Source organism: Bos taurus, chromosome 10 (assembly GCF_002263795.3).
Source record: "Bos taurus isolate L1 Dominette 01449 registration number 42190680 breed Hereford chromosome 10, ARS-UCD2.0, whole genome shotgun sequence".
NCBI lineage: Eukaryota > Metazoa > Chordata > Mammalia > Artiodactyla > Bovidae > Bos > Bos taurus.
The window spans coordinates 64,979,549-64,994,324 of NC_037337.1; the positions used below are offsets into that span (position 1 = coordinate 64,979,549).

The 14,776-nt window shown below is 41.3% G+C and overlaps 1 long non-coding RNA gene across 1 annotated transcript in view; it reads right to left on the reverse strand.

The window, feature by feature from the left end:
• LOC101902552 (uncharacterized) overlaps positions 1 to 14,776 on the reverse strand; it is a 38,304-nt gene that overhangs the window by 9,824 nt on the left and 13,704 nt on the right. Inside the window, exon 2 of the long non-coding RNA XR_001501209.3 lies at positions 13,776 to 13,846. This is a non-coding gene — a long non-coding RNA (uncharacterized lncRNA). The remainder of the gene's footprint in view (positions 1 to 13,775; positions 13,847 to 14,776) is intronic.

Consider the following 14,776-nt stretch of genomic DNA (forward strand, 5'->3'; position numbering starts at 1 on the left):
ATGTTACATACTCTGTGACATACTCTTTGGTCTATTTCTATTTTTTTGATGTTTTATTTTGGGGGTTCATGTCATATATTAATCCTAATTTGGGGTACCGATCTTATAAACTTGTTTATGCTAAACTTTCAGCCTTACTTAATATATTAGAATAATATTTTGGGGTTATATTTCAGTTCCAACTATGATCTACTATAATTGCTATAAGCTGTGAAATAAATGAAGCATATATAAAAAGTATGAAGCCTATGACTAAATATCTCTTCAGGAATCATGGAGATAAGATGTTTAAACCTCCTAAAATTGTAAGGTTCAGTGAAGTATCACCAATGAGCTCATCATTTTCAAGCAGCATTCTGGTTTCAGGCTCTCATGTGACTTTTACAGGACATAAACTGTAAATTTGGCCTGTGCCTATTACCAAACATGAAGATGATACTTTGCAAGTTACCAAATAGCTTCCTTGTATCCTGTCCTGGACTTTTCAAAGACTTGTTCTGGTTTGACTTTTAAATTCCTATTGTCTATGTTTCACTTCCCAGTTTTTGCACATTGGTTTGTGGGTTGTGGTGGTGGTGGGTTTTTTGTTTTGTTTTTTAATACTTTTGTTCATTTTAACAAAATGCTGAAAGTATGGAGAAGATGTGTATGGGTAGATTTTTCTCCAAAATATATTGAGGTATTTCTTGTTAAGAGTATAGGGGTTTTTTTGTTGTTGTTTTTGAAAAAGAAAGAAAGTAGCTTTATTACTTTGCCAAGGAAAGGGGGAACACAGTAGGCTAGTTCCTCAACAACTGTGTTGCTGGGAATAGCTGGGATTTTTTTAAATAGGAAACTTTTACAGACCTCATGAAGCAAGGCTAGCCTTAGAGCAAGACTGTTCCCTTGACTTTCCTACGACTGAGGAAAGTCAGTCTGTCTGCACCTTCTCCTATCACCATTCCCCTATATCCTTTCCAGAAGAAACTTGCTAACAGCATAAAGGTAACAGGGATATATTTACCTCTGAACAGTGATTACATTGAATGTTTGGCCTTGAACTTCAAAACTGGGCTGAAGGTAAGAGTTTCCTGGACTTCCATTCACTAATCTATCATATTCAGCTGTGAAGGCTCCAAGGCAAATCCTAGTTCCAACAGGTTTTTTAATCAGTTACAGCTTGACCAAAGTTTCAGTATTTTCAGAACATAAGCATATTCCATCCTCTCTTTGCTTTTTTGTGTAAGAACATTTCCCAAAGCCCAGGTTATTATTTTTTTAATCCCTAAGACAAAGTATTACAGAATGTAGAGTGTTTTAATCATTGATATGTATTTTTGATCTTAGAAGCAGTCTTGAATTTAAGATTACATGGTACTGAAATCAGGACATCTCAAAAAGTTGGTTCTATTGATTGGAAATTTTCTTTTTCTAGAATAGGTTGAGACTCCTTCCAGATACTGATTTTATAATCATTCAATTAAATATTGCTCTTTGAAGGCCACCTTCATACCACTGAACACGTTATGGAATAGAGCATGAAACTCCTATGTATTTTTAAAATTAAACAGGAAATTAAACTCTATTATGTTTTTGGAGAGCATGTTGGGTTATACTGTCACCCCTACAGATAGATCCCACTCCCACTAGAAGTGGCTTGAAAAACTGTAGGATGAAATCCATCCTTTGGGTAAAAACACAAAATCCTTCCAATTAGTGACTGCTTACTGCCATCCTACCTCCCCTACATCAGCCAAACTACAGTCAGCTCTTGGTTGATGGGGGAAGTAATGATTACTAACATGTACTGATCCATTACTGCCCTTCAGACACTGTACCATGCACTTTTTAATGTATTATTTAATCCTCATGATGGTCCTCTGAAGATAATTATAATCTTCATTTTGCAAGTGAAGAAACTGAGATCAGAAAAAATTAAGTGACTTGCCCAAAGTCCCATAGGTAGAGCAGTAATTCAGGAATAGAAATCACAGATGACTCCTGAATATAGTTATACACGTGTAGTACAAAAACATGTAATACAAAAGGGATGCAATATAAACTAATGCAGTTAAAATCACAACCAGGTTTTAGATAATAGGTGTATAAAGTAAGAGAAGTATAATAGTTTAGGGAACGTTCAACCTTATATAATTACTTGCATGATTAGCAAGAAAGCAGCCAAAAGTTTACCATTTGTTAATTGAGTTCCTGTGTTCTGAGGTACCAGGATGGCACTGAATCGGGTCCCAGCACATCCCCTTCCCTGGCCCTTCCTCTCCTTATTCCTCAGCCCTCAAGGCCATGACTGGGAAGGGCTGGGATCCAGGCCACAGGCCTTGGACGCCTCCTGGCCTGCAGCCAGCCACTCCTTTTAAGGTCAGGACACTGCATTTCCCAGCCCACAGTTGGTCTTGCTTGTGAGGCGGGAAGGGGAGGGAACTCCATGTTACAGTCAACATACCATGGCATCTATTGGTCACAGCAGCCCCCCCAAATCTTAATTCATGCATGGTTTGGGTGGGGGAGGAAGGGGTTAAATTAAGAAGGGGCTGTACCCACCAATTGGCCGTCACCAAGACGGGATAGAGACAAAGAAACAGCTCAGAAATGCTGCATAGAGAATGTGAACCCACAGGAAACAAAACACAAGCCTCTGGTAATTCATAGAAATTTTCAAGAAGAGAATGAACTTCCCACAAGTCATGGAATTATCAGCTAAAGTTGATCTCATCTTGCTTGGGAGTGGGTAAAATCTGGTTGTTATCTGAGTTAGTTACTGTTGCTGCTGCTGCTAAGTCGCTTCAGTGGTGTCTGACTCTGTGCAACCCCATAGACTCCCCCATCCCTGGGATAGTTACTAGGTAGCTCCAAACCAAACAGATGCTCTCATTGTGAGCTCGCACAGAGGCAAAGTCTCTCAAACAGTTTAGGTTACCATCCTGGTTCTCCAGAAGAATGGGGGGAAATCATTGAACTTCTGTGCCTCAGATTCCCCACCTGCAGAATGGGGATAATAAGTGTCTCTACTTAATGTGACTTTTACAAGAATTAAATGACCAACATAATCAAAGTCTTAAGAACACACAAAACTCGAATATCGGCTATCCTAACTACTGCAGGTTAATTTCTTCACAAATGCAGACTTAAAAAAAAAAGCTGAGCATTGTATCTTGCAAACCCAGAACAAGACAGACTTTCTTATCCTCTGCTCCTTCGTCTCCTTTATCTGGAAGACCTTTTCCTCAAGTTGTTTACCTCACAAAAATCAACTCATCCTTTAAGACTCCTCAGGCATTATCTCTTTCAAGAAGCTTTCCTTGCCTTCCCTATTAGGAGCCCCTTCTCTGGGCTTCTTTGGTGGCTCAGACAATAAAGAATTCGCTTGCAATACAAGAGACCTGGGTTTGATCTCTGGGTCAGGAAGATCCCCTGACAAAGGAAATGGCAACCCACTCCAGTATTCTTGCCTGGAGAATTCCATGGACAGAGGAGGCTGGCAGGCTACAGTCCATTCGATCGCACAAAGTCAGATATGACTGAGCAACTAACACACACACACCTCTGTGCTCACCTCCCTCATTCTGTCGCCATCACCCTGGAAAGCCACCACTGTCTGATTACCCACAAGCCCCCTGGGTGAGACCTAGGTCTGCTCTTTCAATTTCCAGCATTAGAGACACCGGAGGGCTGCATAAATGTTCCCCCAGTTGGAAACTATACCATCATCAAATATCAATTTATACCCGGAAACTTTTTTAAGGCGCCCTAAAAATCCCCACCACCAATGTTTTAACCTCTTCTCTGTAATGTCACTGAAACCCACTCTTCTATAAAAATATTCCAGATCAGTTTTTGATACTTAGGATATGTGTAATTCTACTACAGCTATGCAAGTATTTATGGTTTTATCTTTTTAAGACTGCAACAGAAATTAGACACTTTTCTGAAACACCCAAGACAGTTATGCAATTAATTGCAACTAAACTGGTGCTCTTTGCCTGCAAAGAGTTGATTCATTGGAAAAGACTCTGATGCTGGGAGGGATTGGGGGCAGAAGGAGAAGGGGACGACAGAGGATGAGATGGCTGGATGGCATCGCTGACTCAATGGACGTGAGTCTGAGTGAATTCCGGGAGTTGGTGATGGACAGGAAGGCCTGGCGTGCTGCGATTCATGGGGTTGCAAAGAGTCGGACACAACTAAGCAACTGAACTGAACTGAAACTGGGGCTAACAACCAGCAGTTTTTATCACTTATATAGCCTGATAATCTCTCTTGGAGTCCAATGCAGTGGTAGAACTGAGCTGGTTCCTGTCAATTCTAGCCTTCTTGATGACTGTTTTTATAAAAGACTTTTAAAAAGATGAATAAAGTGATTATTTTCTGCATAGGGGAACAGCTCAGGCTACTTTCAGAGAATCGATGAATTTTAAATCAGTAATCTTGGTGTTAAAGCATGTAACCAAGCATACAAAGTACACTGGATTAAAAGGCAAAAGAACCAGTTCTGGTTCCAGCTTTTCCATTCATGTTTCATTTGACAAGTTACTCTGTTTTTCTATGCCTCAGTCTGGCCATCTGAATAATAATAATAGGGGCCTCCCTGGCAGTTCAGTGTTTGGGACTCTGTGCTTCCACCCCCAGGGGCGCAGGTTTGGTCCCTGGTCTGAGAACTAAGACGCTACATGGTATGGCCAAAAACAATGATAATAATAATAATTGTTATTATTTTTAAAACACTGATTGAGTGCTTAGGACTGTATATACCAGGCCTTGTTCTAAAAGGTTCAAGTATTTATTTTTTCTTAATCCATTTCATGTAGAGACATGCTCATTTTCATTTGGGGTAGTTAACTGTTCTAAAAGCTTTTCAGGTTTTTGAGAATCCTACCAAACAAACCTATGAGTTATTATAATCGCATTTTTATGGGTGAGGAAGGTAAGGCAGGGAGAGGTTAAGAAACTTGCCTAAGGTTAGCTAGTAACCTTGAGCTGGGACTCAAATGCAGGCGATCTGGCTCCAGTGTCCACTCTCTTACCCTTTATGATGTGATCAGCGCTGTGACTGGCCACACGGGTTACCAAGTGCAATGTTGTGTGGTGCTCTCAGAGGGTCAGGAGGGCTTGGGCTGACTGTCCTGGGCCACTGCAAGAACCCATCTGCGTGGGTGGGATGGACATGGGAGAAGAGGGACCCAGCAGGACTGTGCCTGCTTCATCAGTGACTGTCCAACTGGATGGACAGGTTACCGTGACTCTGACCCCATGTCTCCCAGGACTGCCTGAGGCTCTCTAGCAGGTTTTGCAAATAAAGACCCCAAGGGGCTATGCTCTTCGTGCCTCTTCTCTCGTAACACTTTGTGGGTGAGACACTAAGGAGAGACAGCATGGTGCAGTGGAAAAGAGAGGGCTTCGATCCTGCCTGCAAGTCAGTTCAAATTCAGCTCTGTGAACTTAGGCCCAAAGTGGGGGCCTTAGTTCCTACAGAACAACTCAAGCCTATGTATCAGATTGGTACATGCAGCCCTTGAGGAGGAACCAGGACTCTGTTAAATTGCTGCACATTGTTTCTTGAAGGGCTTCTCAGGTGGCAAGTGGTAAAGAATCCACCTGCCAATGCAGGAGACATGGGTTGATCCCTGGGTCGGAAAGATCCCCTGGAGTAGGGAAATGGCAACCCGCTCTAGTATTCTTGCCTGGAAAATTCCATGGACAGAGGAGCCTGATGGGCTACAGTCCATGGAGTCACAAAGAATCTGGCACGACTGAATAAGCACACATATTGTTTTTTGACGGCTTTTCCTTTGTTTCTACATTCCCTCTCTTCCCTAATTAGGAAGTCCTTCAATCTGCCCTTTGAAACTCAAGAAGGTCTAGGAGGCTGAAGCCTTTTTCTACAAACAGTAAGGAGCTGGGTGGCATGGAGGAGACTATATCTGGGAGGGCTCCATAGGGTCCTGCTAGCTTTCAGTCTCCCCTTTTCTTTGAGACTCCTCAATCCTGAGGGGACAAATGTGGGACAAAAAAAGAGAATAAAGTTTTGGATGGAGAGGTTAATCATAAACTTGGCCAGGGTACTCAGTTTTAGGGGGACTCAGTTTCATATCATCTAGGAATATCATTTTAGTCATCTTTCATGCCAAATCGGAACTCTTTTGTCTAGCTGAGTTCTCACTGGATCTGCAAGTTTGGGGTTTAAGATTTTATTTTTTTTAGAGAAGTTTTAGGTTTATGGCAAAATTGAGAGGAAGGTAAGAGATTCCCCATTTACTTTCTGCCCCTACACAGGCAGAGTCTCCCCCACTGTCAACATCCCCTCACCTCAGAAAATAGCCTCTTACCAACTTTCATGCATCGGAGAAGGAAATGGCAACCCACTCCAGTGTTCTTGCCTGGAGAATCCCATGGACGGAGAAGCCTGGTAGGCTGCAGTCCACCGGGTCACACAGAGTCAGACACCACTGAAGCGACTTAGCAGCAGCAGCAGCAGCTTTGAAGGGACTACTTCAAAGAGTTAGGGGAAGAGCCAGTATATATGTGAATGTTTTGGCTGGGAAATACATGTATCCAGCATACATTTTGGTAAAAGATGACTGCTAATCACAAAGAACAAACATCTCCAGTTAATGATTTTCGTGCTTTTCTATGTATGTGAAGGTGCAAGAATATGGAATCATTGAGATTCTTCCTTAGATATGCATCTTAACTATCAGGGACTGGTGTGTCCAGAGTACAGAATGTGTCACCCTGTTTTTCCATCCTGACTGTCCCTCAGGGCATTCCGTCAGCGAGTGATGACTTAACCCACATGACCAGATTGTGAGTGATGCTTTGTTCTTTCTGTTTGTTGTTGTTGTTCAGTCACTAAGTCATGTCTGACTCTCTGCGACCCCATGGACTGCAGCATGCCAGGCTTCTCTGTCCTTCACTGTCTCCTGGAGTTTGCTCAAACTCATGTCCATTGAGTTACTGATTAACCTATATTCCTAATTTCCCTGGTGGTCCAGTGGTTAAGAATCTGCCTTCCAATGCAGAGGATGCGGGTTCCATCCCTGGTCCAGTAACTAAGATCCCACATGCTGCAGGGCAACCAGGCCTGTACATGCCACAACTAGAGAAGACTACTCACTACATCAAAGAGCCTGCACACCAAAAAGGAAGACGCAGTGCAGCAAAAAAACAGAACAAAACAAAACAAAAATCCAACGACAATTAAAAAAACACCTATATTGACACATCATTATCACCCAAAGTCCATACTTTAGGGTTCACTCTTGATGTACATTCTGTGGGTTTTGACAAATTTATAGTGGCACGTATTCACCATTAATCTGTGTTCCACCTATTCATCCTTCCTCTGACCCAACTCTAGACAAACACTGATTTTTTTTTTTTTTTTTTTTTACTGTCTCCATTGTTTTGATGTTTCCAGAATGTCATATGGTTGGAATCACATAGTACGTAACCTTTTCAAGTTGACTTCTTGGTGATATGCATTTAACTTTCCTCCATGTCTTCTTATGACTTGATAGCTCCTTTCTTTTTAGTTCTGAATAATGTGCCACTGTCTGGATGTACCACAGTTTATCCATTCACCTACTCAAGGACATCGCGATTGCTTCCAAGTTTTGACAGTTATGAATAAAACCGCTATAAACATCCAAGGGCAGGTTTTTTGTTTGAACATAGTTTTCAGCTCCTTTGGTTAGATTCTAAGGATTGTGATTTGCTGGATTATATGGTAAGAGTGAAAAGTATTAGTTGCTCAGTTGTGTTCAACTCTTTGGGACCCCATGGACTGTAGCCCACAAGGCTGTCCTGTCCATAGAATTCTCCAGGCAAGAATATTGGAATGGGTAGCCATTCCCTTCTCCAGGGGGTCTTCCTAACCCAGGGATCAAACCCAGTCTCCTGCATTATAGGCTGATTTTTTTGTTGTTGTTTTACCAAGAATAGATTGTAAGTTTTTACTGTTGACCAACCCATCCTGGGAACTCACCTCCTTCAGTCTGTGTGTATTCCCTCCTGGTTCTCCTTTCACTTCTCTGCTGTTTCCTCCAGCTTCCTTACTTTCTCCTTAAATATTCCTTATGTGCAAAGTGGCTTGCACATAGTAAGCACTCAGTAACTATCAATTTCCTGCTCTGACTCCAAATACTCCTGCTCCAGCCAGGGCCAGCCCTCCTGGTGGCTGAATGGGCTGAGGAGGCTCCAGAGACATTATACCCTCTGCTCTCAGGCTTCTTCTGAGAGATGCCCAGCTCTTGCTGGCAGATTCCTAGGGAAACTGCAGCTCAAGGGCACCATTTCATCTTAGCAACAATTAAAGGTGGGAAAAGTGAAAGTTCTTGTCCCTTTTAGGATACAGCTAGTTCCTTATTTTCATTGGAAAAGACCTGGTGCTGGGTAAGACTGAAGGCAGAAGAAGAAGAGGGCAACAGAGGATGACATGGTTGGATGGCATCACCGATTCCATGGACATGAACTTGGGCAAACTCCAGGAGATTATTAGGGACAGGGAAGCCTGGTGTGCTGCAATCCATGAGGTCACAAAGAGTCGGACATGACTTGGCGACTGAATAACAATTCCTTCATTATCAACAAACAGTTCAGAAATATGAACCAATGAAACAAACAACTCTGCCACAAATCCCCAAATTATGGAAAATGTATATTCAATGAGTAGAAGACAACAAAACCACACAAAGAAGAATCACATTTAACAAATTCTGCTAAGGAATATGGATGAGTCTGTTAGGAAAAAATGAAAGCTGATTCATGTCTTTCACATTATGCTGCAAAAATTCCAGATCAGGATATTCTGTGGCATCATGTAAAAGATTAATGGGTGATATAAAAACTTTTTGCTCAAATGCATTAGAGAAAATTTGTCTACTGTGTACTTCACCTAGAAATACACAATATACATCTGACTCTTTGTTCACTAGTGCCTCATAGTTGGTGCTCAATATGTTCAATGAATAAACTACCATATTTATGATCTGATAAGTACTGTAATAAAGGAAGTTGTTTAGTTTTTGTCTAATTCATTGTTCTCCAATATTCTTTGACCATGGAACCCCTTCAGAAAATGCATTAACATTAAAAGAGATAAGAGGAAACTGATTTGGGAAACACTACTTAGAAGAAATACACATTTACCTTAATTTAGGAAGAAATATACAGATGTTAGGTAGTCAGACATGAGCGGGTCCACGCCCTATCCTGAACTGGGTCATCTTTCTCTCCTCCACCTGGACTCTGGTGATGAGAACATGCCAAAGACCTTCTTTCTTGTGGCCAAGGACCCCTGCTAGGTATCTAGACATATCATGACCAGGCAAGAAAAAACCACCAGCACACATTGGCACACAAGCACCAAGACCTAAAAGGTGACTCAAAGTAACCTGGGCTTCATTGCGCTGTATTTGTAATAAATTAGCACTGCAGTTTTGGACCGCCCTCCCCGCCCGCCCCCGACAGGTTTCCCCAGGAAAGCACCTGCACACTAGGAGAAAAGTTATATAACCTAAAGCCAACTAACTTGTCAGTCAAATGACACTGGGAGGCACCGCCACTCTTAACATGCCCAGCCCTACCCCACGCGGGGCTGCTTCTGGTTTCCAGACAGTGAACTCATCCTTTCTTGAGAGGGTACTTTCCCTTTTCCTTAAAACTCTTGCTACTCAAAATGTGGAAACAACACAACTGTCCATAAATAGATGAAAGAATAAAGCAAGTGTGGTATATATGTACAATAGACTGCCATTCAGCCTTTAAAAAGAAGAAAATTCTGCCGTACATGACAACATGGATGAACCTGAAGGCAATTATGCTAAGTGAAATAAGCCAGCCACAGAAAGACAAATACATGATGCCACCTATATCAACTATGGAAAATAGCCAAATCCATAGAAATAAACAGAATTGTGGCTTTCAGAAGTTGAGGAAAGGGGTAAATGGAGTGTTGATAATCAACAGTTGAAAAATTTCAGTTATGCAAGATGGATAATCTGTAGAGATCTGCTGAACAATATTGTGCCTATGAATCATGATATTGTATTTTACACTTAAAATTTTATTAAGTGTTCTTAAGTTCTTATGTTAAATGTTAAGTATTCTAACCATAATAAGTAATAAAAAAAAAAAAAACCATCTTGCTGGCACCTTGATCTTGAACTACTGGCCTCCAAAATTCTGAGAAAATGAATTTGGTGTTTAAGTTAAACAAGTAAATAAACAAACAAACCTTTTGTTACTTAAAACTCCTCTATGTCCCTGAACTGAATCCTTTCCCTTGAGAAAACAATAATCAAGAAAACCACCATTCCTCTGGTGACATATATAGTATTACCATTAAAGTACTTTTTAAAAAAATAGATGAAAAAATGGAAAGGTATAACCACAGGGGCAGTCTAGTGTATTACAAAAGAAAATAATAAAAATTAAGATGGAAAAAAGTAATGATGAGAACTGGAGAAATTGTGATAATTGTGACAGATACAAATTTGCTAATAAAATATATAAAGATCAAATACAGATCCATAGAGAAAACAAACTCCTAAATAGGCAGAAAAAACACTGACCAGCCAGTATGTATAAGAGGGAATTAAGCATTTTAAAGGAAAATGTTTAGTTTCACTAATAACTAAGGAAATGTAAATTAGTCCACTTCCATACCATTTTGCCTATGTTAAATCCACAAACTCTTAAAACCCTGTTTTAGAAACACACACTTTGCAGCATTCTTGAGTTGCTATAGGTTAATACAGTCTTTCTGGAGGACAGTCTGACAGTTTATAAAACAAGACATTAAAATAGCCATACCCTTCGACCAAATTATTCTACTTGTGAAAATTTCCCCTATGGAAATACTTCAAGAGTCAAAAAAAAACCAAAAACACCCAAACAAAATGTTTGCCTAGGGCAAGAATCTGAGAGAAGACAGAGAAGCAGACCCCCTAGTGGGAAGAATATGAATTACCTGGAACCTTTTTTGCAGCCAACACCTGTTCTCTCTTTTCCCGAGTTTCTGATAACTTCCTCCCACACTTTTGCCTATATTATCCTGGTTAGGAATTCCACTCTACCTTTCCACCTTTAACTATTTTTATTTTTTAATTTTATAAATGAAGGGTAAATTATTAACACTTAGTTTAAAAGTGTTATTTTTTAAAGTGCTCAAATCAAAGATACATGATCACACTGTGAACACACCCATACAACCACCAGGTCAAGAAATAAAACATCAGCCCCAGCCCAGTCCTGACCTCTGCCTCCACCCTCCACACCATCATCCTGACATCCAACACTATAAAATGACTTGCCTCTTTGACTTATACAATTGTTATGACATAGTAGGCATTGTTTTATGTCCAATTTCTTTCAATATTACATTTGTAAAATTCACCTACGCTGTTGCTATGTGGCTGCACTTTGTTTGCTTTTGTTTGTTTTGCTGTTAGATATTTCACTGCATTAATATACTACAGTTTTTTTTCTTTTTATCTAGCCTATTGTTTGTTTATGGACATTTGAATTGTTTCCACTTCTTGGCTATTACCAGTTATGCTGTTCAGTTCAGTTCAGTCGCTCAGTCATGTCCGACTCTTTGCAACTCCATGGATGGCAGCACACCAGTCTTCCCTGTCCATCACCAACTCCCAGAGCTTGCTCAAACTCATGTCCATTAAGTCAGTGATGTCATCCAACCATCTCATCCTCTGTCATCCCCTTCTCCCACCTCCAATCTTTCCCAGCATCAGGATCTTTTCAAATGAGTCAGTTCTTCACATCAGGTGGTCAAAGTATTGGAGTTTCAGCTTTAGCATCAGTCCTTCCAATGAATATTCAGGACTGATCTCCTTTAGAATGGACTGGTTAGATCTCCTTGCAGTCCAAGGGACTCTCAAGAGTCTTCTCCAACACCACAGTTCAAAAGCATCAATTCTTTGGTGCTCAGCTTTCTTTATAGTCCAACTCTCACATCTATACATGACTAGTGGAAAAACCATAGCTTTGACTAAACAGACCTTTGTTGGCAAAGTAATGTCTCTGCTTTTTAATATCCTGTCTAGGTTGGTCATAGCTTTTCTTCCAAGGAGCAAGCGTCTTTTAATTTCATGGCTGCAGTCACCAACTGCAGTGATTTTGGACATCCCCCAAAATAAAGTCTCTGTTTCCATTGTTTCCCCATCTATTTCCCATTAAGTGATGGGACCAGATGCCATGATCTTCGTTTTTGCATGTTGAGCTTTAAGACAACTTTTTCACTCTCCTCTTTCACTTTCATCAAGAGGCTCTTCAGCTCTTCTTCACTTTCTGCCATAAGGGTGGTGTCATCTGTATATCTGAGGTTATTGATATTTCTCCCTGCAATCTTGATTCCAGCTTTGCTTCATTCATGCTGTTAAGAATGTGTATGCATCTTAGGGTACATGGGCATATATTTTTGTTGTATATACCAAAGAGTCAGGTTGCTATGTTACAGATTAAGCCATTTGTTCAACTTTTTTTTAGATAACACAGAACAACTCCCTGCAGCAGTGTATTTGAATACCCATAACCCCACATTTTTGCCAACTTGGCACTGACAGTCTTTTATTGTTAATTTTAACCATTCTGGAGGGTAAATGGTGACACTTAACTGTGGTTTCAATTTGCAGTTCCCTGTGGTTTTTCCAGTAGTAATGTATGGATGTGAGAGTTGGACTGTGAAGAAAGCTGAATGCCAAAGAATTGATGCTTTTGAACTGTGGTGTTGGAGAAGACTCTTGAGAGTCCCTTGGACTGCAAGGAGATCCAACCAGTCCATTCTAAGGGAGATAAGTCCTGGGTGTTCTTTGGAAGGAACGATGCTAAAGCTGAAACTCCAATACTTTGGCCACCTCATGCGAAGAGTTGACTCATTGGAAAAGTCTCTGATGCTGGGAGGGATTGGGGGCAGGAGAAGGGGACGACAGAGGATGAGATGGCTGGATGGCATCACCGACTCGATGGACGTGAGTTTGAGTGAACTGCGGGAGTTGGTGATGGACAGGGAGGCCTGGAGTGCTGCAATTCATGGGGTTGCAAAGAGTCGCACACGACTGAGCGACTGAACCGAACTGAACCGAACTGATGCAACTTAAAGTCAAAGTCCTCCCCCTGGTGGATAAAATCTGAATTACTTGGAAGGTTGTTTTTTTGTTGTTTTTGTTGGTTTTTTGGTCTGAGGCCCTCCGTGTCACGTCTCTTCCTCCCCCAGGAGTCTCCAAGAATGAAAAGTCGACCATCTTTCATAAGTTCATCATGCACTGGATATCCTCTTTTATGAAGTACCCCTTTATGTCTCATGCATTTTTCTGAGCTCATTTTTCTATTGAGGTTTTTTATATTAACTTGTTATCTGAATATGTTGATGCACACTCACTTTCCATTTTAAGCTTTTAAATCAACTCATATTCAACACAACATTGTAAATCAACTGTACTTCACTTAAAAATCAACTCGTTTTCACCTACGCAAGAGGCTCAATGCAAGTTCAACTTTGTCATACTTAGGTGTATATTACCAGTAGATGGCGCCATAATCTTGCTCCTGTGCCTTTCCACTGGCTGTGCCTGAATTTCAGCTCAATTTCCGCAAATATTTCAAGTAAGCAATGTTAAACAATGAGAAATCAAAACTTTAAGCCATCATACAGCTAGATGGAATACAGCTAGAACTGCTTTTTTTTTTTTTTTTTGGAGGGAGGGCGGAAAACAACACATTACTGTTTTTTGTCCCAAATAAAGGTATAAAAAGGTCTTTACCCCAAGGCAGGAAACACAGGTGAGGCTGTCCTGAGGTGGGCAAATCCATGGAAACACCCTCTTGGAGTAACCTGCAATCCAAAGAAAATGCGTAATTACCTCACCTAGCATTCAGACACTGTTTCACTATTTACAAAAGGCAAGTACACCCTGGTACAAGATCTGAAAGCAGAGAGAAACAGGGGTTTGGTCTCTGTTCCTGCCTCCCTCTGCCCTTCCTTCTGCCTCCACTCAGGGTGCAGCCTTCCCTGAGCTGCACCCCTACTTAGAGTTGGACAGGCCTTTCCATCCTCCTGCCTCCTCCCCAGCCCCACTCCCCACTGAACAAAGGAATGAATGAATGTGTAAGTGACGAAGTCCTGGCCTTCCTGTGCTTAAATATCAGAGCACACAAACCCCACGCTCAAAGGAAGACCCCATGAGAGAATGTGGAAATGCTCCAAATAGAGGTGCAGTTCTGAAAGTGAGCTTGAGGGGGCAGGTGCGATGGGTTGGCTTGTGATGGGATGTGATTATGAGCAAGAAGACACCTTTAGTTATTAATACTTACGCAAAGCCATAAACCAGGGCCCAAGGCACATATAGGATGTGGTGACAAAGGGACCCCTTTTATCTAGCCTTCACAATGGTCATCAAGTCAGAGATTCAGCTATTTCCTGGAGTAGCCAAGACAAGCTTTCTACTATGTTAGGTCACCACCTCTGAGTCCCCAAGATCTAGTGCAAAGACTGGCACATTTAGAACAGGTCAAATTAGCTCACTGGTGCTTTTCATTCTCGATGTTCAGAAATGCCCACAGGTTGAGCTGCATGCCTGAAGTCATCTCCATCCCACATCCGTTCAGACCTAGCATGACCTGCTTTGCAGCCCACTGGTATAAACAGAAGCTTAGAAAGAGAGGCTTTGTCCTCTTCTGGTTTTTCATTGTGGGTAATTGGGCAAGCCCGCTTTCTGAGCAGTTATTTCACACTTTTTAGGGTAGAGGAAATTGCACCACTCAG